The following is a 12,107-nucleotide window of genomic DNA, read 5'->3' as shown; positions in this document are numbered from 1 at the left end:
AAGTCAGTCCCTCAATTCTCCTTGACTTACATTACTGTAATACCATCCCAACTTATTTTCCTGATTCATATCTATCCCTTTTGTAATTTATCTTCCATCTGGATATTTTTTAGTGTCATGTTAGTGAATCCCCACCATCAAAATTATAAACTCCTTGTCATGACATTCAAGTCCCTCAATCAGTCTGATTATTCCCACTTCCCTTTGCAACATTATTTCAAACTGTTTTATTTTACAGGTGCCATATTCTAGCCAAATGTGCAAGGTTGTATTCTCCATTCTCATCTCTCTTTTCCTCTGTGCCTATGTTTATGTCCTCTACCATGCCTACACTGGGCTCTTTCTCCATATCTACTTCTTGTAGATAACATAATTAGATAATCAATTATTAATAACCAGGAAACCTTTTTAAAGAAAAGAACAATATTTTTTATTTAGAATATTTTTGCATGTTTACATGATTCTTAATTTTCCCCCACTCCTTTTCTCTTCCCCTTCCTGGAGCTAATAAGCAATTCCACTGGGTTATACAAATATCATTGATCAAAACCTATTTCCATAGTATTTATATTAGTAATAGAGTGATCTTTAATATTAAAACCCCAATCACATCCCAATTGGGTCATGTGATTGATCATGTGTTTTTCTTCTGTGTTTCTACTCCCACAGTTCTTTCTCTGGGTGCAGATAGCGTTCTTTCTCATAAGTTCCTAAGAATTGTCCTGTGTCATTGCATTGCTGCTAGTAGAAAAGTCTATTACATTCGATTGTACCATAATGTTATTAGTTTTTGTGTATAATGTTCTCTTAGTTCTTCTCCTTTCACTCTGCAACAATTCCTGGAGGTTGGCCCAGTTCACATGGGATTCCTCCAGTTCATTATTCTTTTGAACACAACAGTATTCCATCACCAACAGATACCATAATTTGTTTATCCATTCCCCAATCGAGGGACACTACCTCATTTTCCAATTTTTTTGCCATCATGAAGAATGTAGCTATTGATATTTTTGTACAAGTTTATTTCCTTATTATCTCTTTGGGGTACAAAGCCAGCAGTGGTATGGCTGTGTCAAAGGGTAGGCAGTCTTTTATAGCCCTTTGGGCATAGTTCCCAATTGCCCTCCAGAATGGTTGTACTAATTCACAACTCCACCAGCAGTGTATTATTAGTGTCCCAATTTTGCCACATCCCCTCCAACATTTATTATTTTTCTATAAAAGAACAATTTTTAAGGAAAAAGAAATTAGAGGATATGTGTTGCCTTTACCTGTGATTTGTGAAATGGAACAGAGGATTCAGGATTGTCATTTTCTGCCAGCATAGTCTCTGGTATATATGGAACATTCAATCAATGCTTATTGACTAAGCAGTTGATTGATGGATATGTTATTTGACTTGACCTGTATGTTTATTAACCCCTCCAAAATTTCTGCTTTTTTTGGTTAAATGCATTTAGTGAATTAGCTTCAAATATATTACTTGGGTGATGGGCACACACTAGACCTATTTTAAAAAATGCAGTGACCCTGATCTTGATAAAACAGATGGAATTGATTCATTTGTTTCTGTGTTACCCAATTAAGCTGGAGTTTTATCAGCTTTGCCAGTGCAATTGTTTCCCTGTAGCCTCCTCTATTTTCTGGCGGAAGACAGTGACTCACAGAAAGCTGTGACTGAAAGAAATAATTACTATTGAAATTAATCATGTGCCAATAAGAATTTGTAGTTACTTGCAGATATCTTATTTACACTTTTGATCAAAACACCATTAAAAATTCCAAATTATGTTTTCAAAAACAAATTACAAAATGAAATATTCTTCTCGGTGTAAAATTATCTTGTAAAAGGATTGTTTTCATGAATAGCTATATTTCACTTCAATTTGTAAGTGTGATTTTTCAAGAAATGATGAAGGTGGACTATTTCCCAACAGAATTTGCTAAAAATAAACAGGGGCATTCAGAAGGAATGTGGATATTCAAGTTCATAGGCAAGTTAGCTGGAAATTATCTTCCAAGATGTTTCTGGGTGGCATGCCTACATTCAGACCAATTCTGTAGCCATAATGCTGCTTTCATTAGGCAATCCGCTTAACTGAGAGTGTGGCACTGCAGTCTCTCAAATTCAATAGGGACCCCAATCACAGGAAAGAAAAAAGGTTCCTCTTAAATTGCAAGAAATAGCATCAGTAAGTAAATTTCTGTAATCTTGACAGAATTGCTATTTCTTTAAGGGGGAAAAGAGACGGAATGTATGGATGGTTGGGAGTCCCTGGAGAGTAGGGATGAGTTGAGTAGGAGACATGTAATGGCCACTCCAAAGACTAAAAAATCCCTCCATCAACAGCATTTCTTTTCCTCTTCAATTGAGCCCTTACATGACAAGTACAGATGAGTTCTTTAAGAAAAAAAAAGAGCTCACTGAGTTCAGAGGTAGCCTTACCTAGGGGCTATGTATTTAAACACCAAGATCACAGAAATCCCAGTGTATCCTAAATTAATCTTGTTTGTGCTCAATTCTATTGCTATTCTATTTTCCTTATTTATTAATAATACATTTAATTCACTGATATGTATGTATGTAAAGAGAAGCTTGTATCAACTCATTTGATTAAATGCTAAAAAGGAAGATCACCATCAAAAGAGAAGAGAGGTTGGGGATGCCCTAAAGAAAGGTTGAATAGAGAGCCTTGAGGCAGTTCACAGGTCACTGTCCTTAGGGTGAATGAGTAACTGTTCAAAACTCCTTGTCTACATCTCATTCAAAATATATCAATGGACTTTGTGAATAAGGCAAAGCTCTTCCTCCTCCTTCTAGATCATAAATAGGAAATCAAAGGGCAAAAATCCAAGAGCTAAAAAGGACTTCTATAAGTCATATGGTTCATCCTTCTGCCTCCTAGCATACGTCTGGCATCTAAGTCATACAAGACAGATGATGAACTGTCTTAAAGTATGTTGGCAGATTTCAAAAGATTCAGCTGGATGTCCACCTCTTGTTCATTAAAAAAGGGACACTTGCTGTCCATTGATGAGGCATAGATTTAACCGTAAGACTCAAAAAAGGAGTCAAATATGTGTCAAGAGCCAGAAATCAGAAAGGAATCTTTTGCTGTGATGAGGCTTGCATTTCCTGGGTTCTTGCCCAAGTATAGGGCATCTCTGGTTCTGAATCTGCCTCTTACTAGCACGTGACCTTGAACAGCTAATTTAAACTTTGTAGGATCCAGTATTGTACAAAAAAATGAACACTAGTTCTGAAGATCAGGAAAATTCCCTTAACTTTTCCAGGCCGTAATTTCCTCATATATAAAATGAGGAAGTTGGACTAGATAATGTCTAAGGACCCTTTTAGCTTTAGATATGTTTCCCATGATTCTCTTCTGTGATATTAATAATTAACATTTATATGTTAATTTGAAAATTTTGATAAAACGCTTCATTATTACATTATTTTCTTGCAAGAAATTTTTGAGGGAAGGATGACTATTATGTTTTATCATTATTTTGCACACAAGGAACCAAAGGATCAGAGAATTTCAGTGATTTTCTCAAGCGCCTAACAACTCAAAGGTGGGATCCAAACCTAGGTCATTCCAATCCTGAGTGTCGTACAGTTTTATCACTCATGCCGTGTTATCTCTCCATATTGTCCTAAGTTTAGAAATTTAATCTTAGCTACAGGTAAAAAGATTCAGCATTTTGCCTTACCATCTCTATTCTCTCAAACCAAGATAAATTATTAGATGACAAAAGAAAAAAAAAGAAAAGAACAAGGAACTTTGTTCCCTTTGAACTTTCCCTTAACCCCTGATCAGTATTTGTGCCATGACTGTTTAAGTATTTAGGCTATAAATAAAATTCACTTTGAGGATTGAATTTATCTAGTTTGATTATCATCATCAACAATAATAAAAGAATTAATTGATTGTGGATGGCACATACAGAAAGTAAAAACAAACCAGCATGTCCTTTAGGGAATAGACCCATGAGTTTATTATTATTAAGAGCCCCCTGTGGAAAAACTCCATCTATTGAAGCAAGTTGGCACCCTCTGGGTAACTGACAATCTTAGAGAATTGCCTACGTCACTGTGAGGTTGTAATTTGTCCAGTCACACAGGGAGTCTATGTCAGGGCTAGGACTCAGATTCAAGTCTTTTCTGATTGAGTGTCAGTGGCAAAGTAGATCTACTTTGTCATTCTGTCCACTCAGTCTAGTCAAGATTGTACAACAAGATGAAAACAAATAAATGCTTGAAATTTGGAATTAACACTTCAAGAACAGACTGAAAGGTAGAAATGGACTCCCCAGCCCCCTTGGGATTCTAGCTTCCACTCTCTGGGAAAATCTTACATTCTAGCAACAGAAATGAGAGAACTATAGAAAAAGATAGTGAAATGTCAAACATTTCTCATTTTCTGACACATTTGGACAGACCACTAGTCTGGGTTTAACTTAACTATATATGGATATGCCAAACTGTTTCAGGGAATCTTATAATCACACAGTTTTACATTCTCGAGGTGTTTTTAGTATCTTTAAGAGATGTTTTTTTATTTGCTCCCCATAATCTCTCTAGGGGCAATCACTTGAGGAATGGATGAACACATACATGATTGTAATGGAATACTATTGTACCATAAGAAATAACAAACAGGATGAGTTAAAAAAAACAACAACCTGGAAAATTTTATATAAAATGATGCCAAATGGAGCAGAACTAGGAGAACAATGTATATAATAACTAAAACATATATGATGATCAACTGTGAAGGACTAAACCATTATCAACCAAGAAAGATTCCAAGATAACCATAAGGGATTCATCATGAAAATGATATTCACAATCAAAAAAGGAACTATTGGAGCCTGATTACAGATCAAAGCATACCATATTCTTTCCTTTATGAGATCTCTATTGTATATATGATATGCATCTACTATCATGACATGAGCAACATGGAAAAATATATTACATGAAAGTTTTGGTAAAACTTATATTATTTGCCTCATTGGCAGGAGGAGTGAAGTAGGGAAGATGTGAATTCCAAAATGTTAGAATATAATTTTCAAAAATCATTTCTATGTGAAATTGAAAAAAAAATAAAGGAAAAGAAAAGAAATGAAAAAAAATCTTTCTAAGGCTTTCTGCCAACCCAGGAGGAGAGAAGTTAGTTAATAGGAGGTCAATATAATTCACTCTGGGAAATAAATTATCTGATTTGGATAATAGAGGGCAAAAATGCTGCCTGGGAGACAGGGAAATCATTCAAACTGATAAATACTCAATGATGTGGTCCTTCTGAATTAGTAGCCATATACATACAACCATATCTCAGAAGACCATTCATTCATTAGTTCAGTCACCCATTCACCAACTGCTTATTTAATGTCAACCCTATGCAAAAATCTCAACCAAAGGCCAGGAGAATCCTATCCCCTTACTTCTCAATTTCATTTTCAATAAATGTTAATTAATCAAAGCTATTGCATAATGATATTGAATAACCCAATCTCATAGTTGGAAGGAACTTTGTTTAACTTATACTTCAAAATTTGTTACTTCTATAACATAACCAGTCAATGATTATCTAGATTTTTGAAGACATCCAGTTAGGAGAAATCCATCATCTTCTCATATAGCCCATTTAGCTTTGAGATCAGTTAAATTCTTTAAAAGTATTTCCTTATGCCATAGGCCTAAATTTGCTGTTTGCGACTTCCATCCATTGCCCCTAATTCCACCTTTTGGAGACAAACAAAGCAAATTAAATCCTTTCAGATAGCAATCTTTCAAATGCTTACTGTTGTCATATGTCCCTGAACCTTCTTTTCCAAAAGAAGTCCAATATCACAAGTCCATTTTCTTTCACTGATCTTTATATGGCATTATTCTGCAGACCCTTCATCTTCCTGGTTGCCGTCCTCTATACATCTTCCATCTTTATCTCTCTCCTTCCTAAAATAAGTACCAGACCAAACAGGAGTAAAATGTGGAGAGCAATGCAGAAGTCAGCACAGCTGGCTTGGACACTGACTTAAAACAGAGGTTTGAGGAGGAATTTACAAATCAGAAGAAGGAGCTTAAGTAAAAGGGTGATCTTCCAAGATGTGAATGCTACAAAGCCAGAGAGATCTGCCAGTGTGAACAAGATATTGGTGAATGATGGAGAAAGAAGCCCAGAAAGTCAGGAGAATTCAGAGATGAACAAAGGAGTGGGCTGGCCCAGGCATTTCCTTAAAATAAAAGTTTTAGGAGGAAATGACCTATTAGAGGAAGGAGATATAAGTTATATGTATCTTCTAGGGTGAAGAGGTTTCTGGGCAATGGTGGAAAAGGAGTTCAGAAGAAGCCCAGAGAAGAATGCATGAGGGAAGATGTATTTTGTAAGGCTATTCATTATAAAGCAAACTTCAAATTCAGTGTTGAAATGTTTACTAGTGCCTGGTAGATAGTAGGCACTTAATGAATGCTAGTAAAATTGAATTATATGGCAAAATAGTATTTATAAAAAGATTACAGAATCATAGATTTAGAGCTAAAAAGGATCTCAGAGGTCATCTAATATAGCCTCCTTCATTTTTACTGATAAAGAAAGCAAGTAAAAAAAAAGGTTTACTTGCTCAAGGTCACACATATAGTTAAGAAACAGAGGTGGGATAACTTCAGAATCTGAATTCCTTCTACCTCATCTTTCCCCGTCTCCATTTCAGTGACTGTAGCAATTTCCTATGACTGAAATAACAACAAAACAAATCCACTTTACCATCTTTAAATAGATCCATCATTTTCTATAATCTTTGGATTTCTAAGGGCTAATCCATTACCTTTATTATTAGACTTCTTTTTTGCAAGCATGTTTTTCAAGTGAAATTCTTAAATTTTTAAAATTGTAGTTAGAACTTACCACGTTTGTTCAGTTAACTCCCAGGTTACTACTTTTATTATATGCATTTTCACAAAATAAATGGTCTGAAAATAACTCATTATATTGTGTGACAAACGAGGGTCTGTACATTTCTCACCCAAAAGGACCGTGCTGAAAGCACAATTTCCATTTTATTTTTCACAATGTGTAAATTAAAGGCAGGTCCTCTGGGGTGATTATTACCTTTGTAGCCTCTAGCCTGTGTGGCTCTCATTGCCTGTGATAGATGATACCGTTCGAGCAGGACAGTCCCATTGTTTAACTTGATACCGTGACATTCTAATGCTTTCATCAGGACATCGACATGTTCTTTGGGAGTCAAACAACCAAAGATACGTGTCTCTTGAAGTTGTCATTCTGCTTAATAACTCCTCTATAATTACATTTGCATGCATAATATATCATAACAAACTGGAAGTTGCAAAGAAGTCCAACAGGAATTATGCTTGCTGGTGGGATGAGATGGGAGCTGATGTAATAAGGGAGGAGGAGACCATGGGGTAGAGGGAAAAGAAACCTACTGAATGAGCATTATGTATGGAAACAACCACTACTTCTTGCTCTCTTATTTTTAAAGTGTAGTGATCAAATGCAGACTCATAGAGGGAAAAGGCATAAGTAAATATTTATTACATTAATCTGTTGAAGAATAAAAAAGTAAAGTATTTTGACACTAAAAAGGATCTTTTTGGGGGTCAGGCAGTGAAAAAAAACAAAGCAAAACAAAACAAAACAAAACAAAACAAAAACCTCTATTCCATTAAAGAAAAGTTCTTGGTTTCAAATGATAACTTGAATAGAAGATATTACAATCGTAATCCTAGTTTGTTGGAAGTGCTTTCTAGCAGACTGGAAACAATCTTCTTTCTTGGAATAGCCTAGCAAAAATTACAGTTATCCCCATAAACACCACAACTGGTCTACTCTACTTTCCCACCTTCTAATGACTGGATTAAAGGCCTTTTCTCATAGGATTGTCTGTCTTCTGGCCTCCTGACACATAAAATTGGCCTATTTAGAAGCAGAAGTCCCTGATGGTCATTGAAGAGCTATCGTTGCCTGAAGTGCTATTAGTGTGTGTCATACAATACCTAATAACCAAAGCAGGGATGAGGGCCTTCCCTAAAAGGTTTCAATAGCCACTTTCAAAGTGGGTGAGGATCAGCTGACCTATCAGGGGAAAATTAGATGATTCAGTTCATCTGACAAGACTATAAGAAATGGGATTCTGGGCTCATGTACCTCTCAGTTTTCTTTTTCTTGACTTTTCCATTTCCTCTGCATTTTACTGTCTATTTCCAAGGTCTATACACACTGCAGCGTGATTGGGACTAAAATAATGAATTTCCAGCAACATTTCAGTTGGACCAGTTTCAGACAAATACCTAAATCTTTCAATTGCTCACATATTTGTTAAAAAAAATCTTTATTCCTTCTGCTATTGCCTTCAATTTCTTTTCTTCCTATCAATCTTATTACCCTGCCTCTCAATACCTTCTAGACTTTTTGCATTTCAAGGAATGATAGAACAGATTGTTTCAATGAAGCTTTTGCTCTTCTCCATTTTTACCCTTTTTTTCATCCTTCTCTTGCACTCTGATCCCAAAGCTCCAAATAACTCCGAAGAGCTCCCCTGCCTATCATTTTCGGGTGTTCCAGGGGTTCCATCCTGGGATCTGAGTAAGCCTATCAGACTCTTCTAGGCAGATAACCATCATCATTTCTAATGTGCATTTCTTTATTTCTCATCACAGCATGCATCTGTTGGAAAGATAAAAGGAGAGATTTACAAACATATAATCAGCAAAGAATGAAGGTTGTTGAGGCAGGGCAGAACAAAGGGAATCAGACCCAAATTTTCTTGGGTTCAGAAGACCCGCTTAGCTCTTTTTTTGTATGCTTTGGACCATGTGATCCTTGGGTATTGGCTGGATTCTTTAAAGGATTTTTATGAAGAATGTTTGCTGAAGAACACATTTGGTTCACAGAGGGGGTTATCCCAAGTCAGCCTAGAATGCATTTTTTTAAAAAGGAAGATTGCTTGTTTAAAAGGCAATTTAAAAGAAGCAAATATTTTAGCATTGCTAGATAATGGGAGTTCTCTAGTGGATCCTTCTGGATAATGGGACCTTATGGTGGGTCTATGGGATAACATGTTTCTAAAGGCTGTGCACATGTTACTCGGTGCTCTATTTCATAGTTGCAAAATGTGTATGTCTCTGTGTTAGAGCACAAGTAGCAATATTTAATCACTTTCTCTTGGACTCATGGGGTTCATCAGTTCCACAATCCCAATTGCATTTGGAACCTCACTTAAAGCCTGCAGGGACTCTGAGAGCTGATGGGGAATTTTGATAACTACAGAGCCATTTAAATCATCTTAAATCAAGCTCCCTCCTGCTGCCCTCTAGTATCCCACATCTCTCATCGCAAAAAAAGTTTGCTAGATGAGGGAAAAATGGATTTTCTTGCACACTTGGAATTAAGATCAAATTTTTTTTTGCATTTTGGCTTTTCTTTCTGACTTAACATATTTGTTGTCATTCACTTGTTTCAGATTGTGGTGACCTCATTTGGAATTTCCTTGGCAAAGATAGTAGTGTTTTGCTATTTCCTTCTCTAGCTGAAATTATAGATGGGGGAAACTGAGGCAAACAGGGTTTAGTGACTTGCCCAAGGCCACACAGCTTGTAAGTTTGTGAGGCTGGACCTGAACTCTGGAAGATGAGTCTTTCTGACTTTAAGCCCAGCACTCAATCCATTGGACCACCAAGCTGTGTCTAATAGATTTCTATAGTAGAGATTATTATTTTTTTTAGTGTTTATGCAGACAATCACTTTTATTTATGACAATAGAAAGACTACATTTGGATTCTTAATGCCCCATATGATGCATAAAGAACTGGAAATGCCATTTTAAAAATGATGTTGGAAATAGGAGCTGGACTTGATCAAATATATGCATTAGAAAGCCAATTTGGAAGTCATCCAGTTTTTTTTAAAATATATTTTATTTGATCATTTCCAAGCATTATTCGTTAAAGACAGATCATTTTCTTTTCCTCTCCCCCACCTCCCATAGCTGACGCGTAAATCCACTGGGCATTAGATGTTTTCTTGATTTGAACCCATTGCTTTGTTGATAATATTTGCATTAGAGTGTTCATTTAGAGTCTCTCCTCTGTCATGTCCCCTCAACCGCTGTATTCAGGCAGTTGCTTTTCCTTGGTGTTTCCACTCCCATAGTTTATCCTTTGCTTATGAATAGTGTTTTTTTCTCCTGGATCCCTGCAAATTGTTCAGGGACATTACACCGCCATTAATGGAGACGACCATTATGTTCGATTATACCACAGTGTATTAGTCTCTGTGTACAATGTTCTCCTGGTTCTGCTCCTCTCCCTCTGCATCACTTCCTGGAGGTTGTTCCAGTCTCCATGGAACTCCTCCACTTTATTATTCCTTTTAGCACAATAGTATTCCATCACCAACATATTATAGTAGAGATTATTAATAAGATTAGAGATTAGAGATTAGAGATCCCTACTACATTTCTGGGATTCTGGAGATTTAGAACTTTACTTATAGGGAAGATAATAGAATCTAAGAAATTAGTCATCTGTCCTCTGTTTCATGAGGAGAAAAAGTTATGGGTTGTATTTCTTACGGGCTCAATTTTTCAGACAACTTCCACACATGAGGCTTAGAAAATCTCCAGCGGCTCAGACAATGCCATCAGGATATTAGGAAGATTGCATTTGAATGGCTCAATTGGACAGAGAAGAATTGCCTACCTGGGTTAAGAATAAAAAATTTAATAGTTTAGGATATTATATCATTCTGGATCTATCTCTGTTCCTCTCTTCTTCCTCTTTCCACCTAGCCAGAAATTGTCTCGTTACTACTTTACTAAAAATAAAAGGTTTCAGCATTTATATTTTTCATCTCCATTCTTATCCAGTCCATTTTTGTTGACTGTCCCATTAAAGGCAAAACCCTTTTAAATAGAAACTGACCTACAATATCTAGTTTTCCATGGCAGAAGATGAGTTTAAGTAGAAATAACACTGAATTTGGAGTCATGGGATCATAGATTAGAGCTGTAAAAACTGTGAGAGATCTTCTAGTTCAAACCCTTAATTTTACAAATGAGGCAACTGAGGTCTCTAGGACATTAAACATCTTCCCCAAATTCACATGGCTAGTAAGCCTCAGAGAGGTTGTATTTGAACTCCAGGTTTCTGAGCCACAAATCAGTCTTTTTGCCCACTGTACCACATAGTTTTGAGTCTCAGAACACCGATTTACCACTTTCAATTTAATTTAAAAAATTAAAAACGAGGCAGCTAAGTGACTCAGTGAATTGAAAACCAGACCTAAAGACAAGAGGTCCTGGGTTCAAATCAGACCTCCAACATTTCCTGACTGTGTGATACTGGGCAAGTCACTTAACTCTCATTGACTGCCCCTTATGACTCTTCTGCCTTATAACAAATACAGGGTTGATTCTAAGATGAAAAGTAAATGTTTAGAAAAATTAAATATTTTTTATCTTCCAGGCACCATATTAAGCACTGAAGGTTTAAATACAACAAATGAAATGACTCTATAATTCAGAGATGCTTACACTTTCTTGAGCAAAGAGATTGGGGTGGGGGAGGTGGGATAGAGAAAAACAATACTTAGAGAAGCAAATACAAGCTGGACAGAGAGTTGTTAACTAATGAGCCATGTGGTATTTGGTGAATTGCTTTTTCCTGCTCCTTATTTTCCTGATTTGTAAAATGATGGAATTGGATTTTAATATTCGTTGAGTCCTTTTTTTCTTAAATGCTATAATTTAACCCAATGTGCTGATTAAGCTGAGTACTACGGACAAAGTTAATCATATGAAAGAGACCATTTGATAAATAGCTCCCAAGCAATATAGATACTGGCAATAGACTTGATGCCTTCATTGTGTTAACACTGCCCAAGATAACTCGGGTCACAGAAAATACACCTTTATCACTAGACAGCTTTCATTCTCTTTGTCACATGAAAAGAAAAAAAATCCCTTCATTGTTAAGAAAAAAAAGTTAAAAGAATACTCTGAATGGTAAACATGTGGGAAACCACTAGCACATCATTAATTCAGGAATGTTGAACACACAATGTGTTATACTGTCTTGT

Source organism: Monodelphis domestica, chromosome 2 (assembly GCF_027887165.1).
Source record: "Monodelphis domestica isolate mMonDom1 chromosome 2, mMonDom1.pri, whole genome shotgun sequence".
NCBI lineage: Eukaryota > Metazoa > Chordata > Mammalia > Didelphimorphia > Didelphidae > Monodelphis > Monodelphis domestica.
This window is presented reverse-complemented; position numbering follows the sequence as displayed.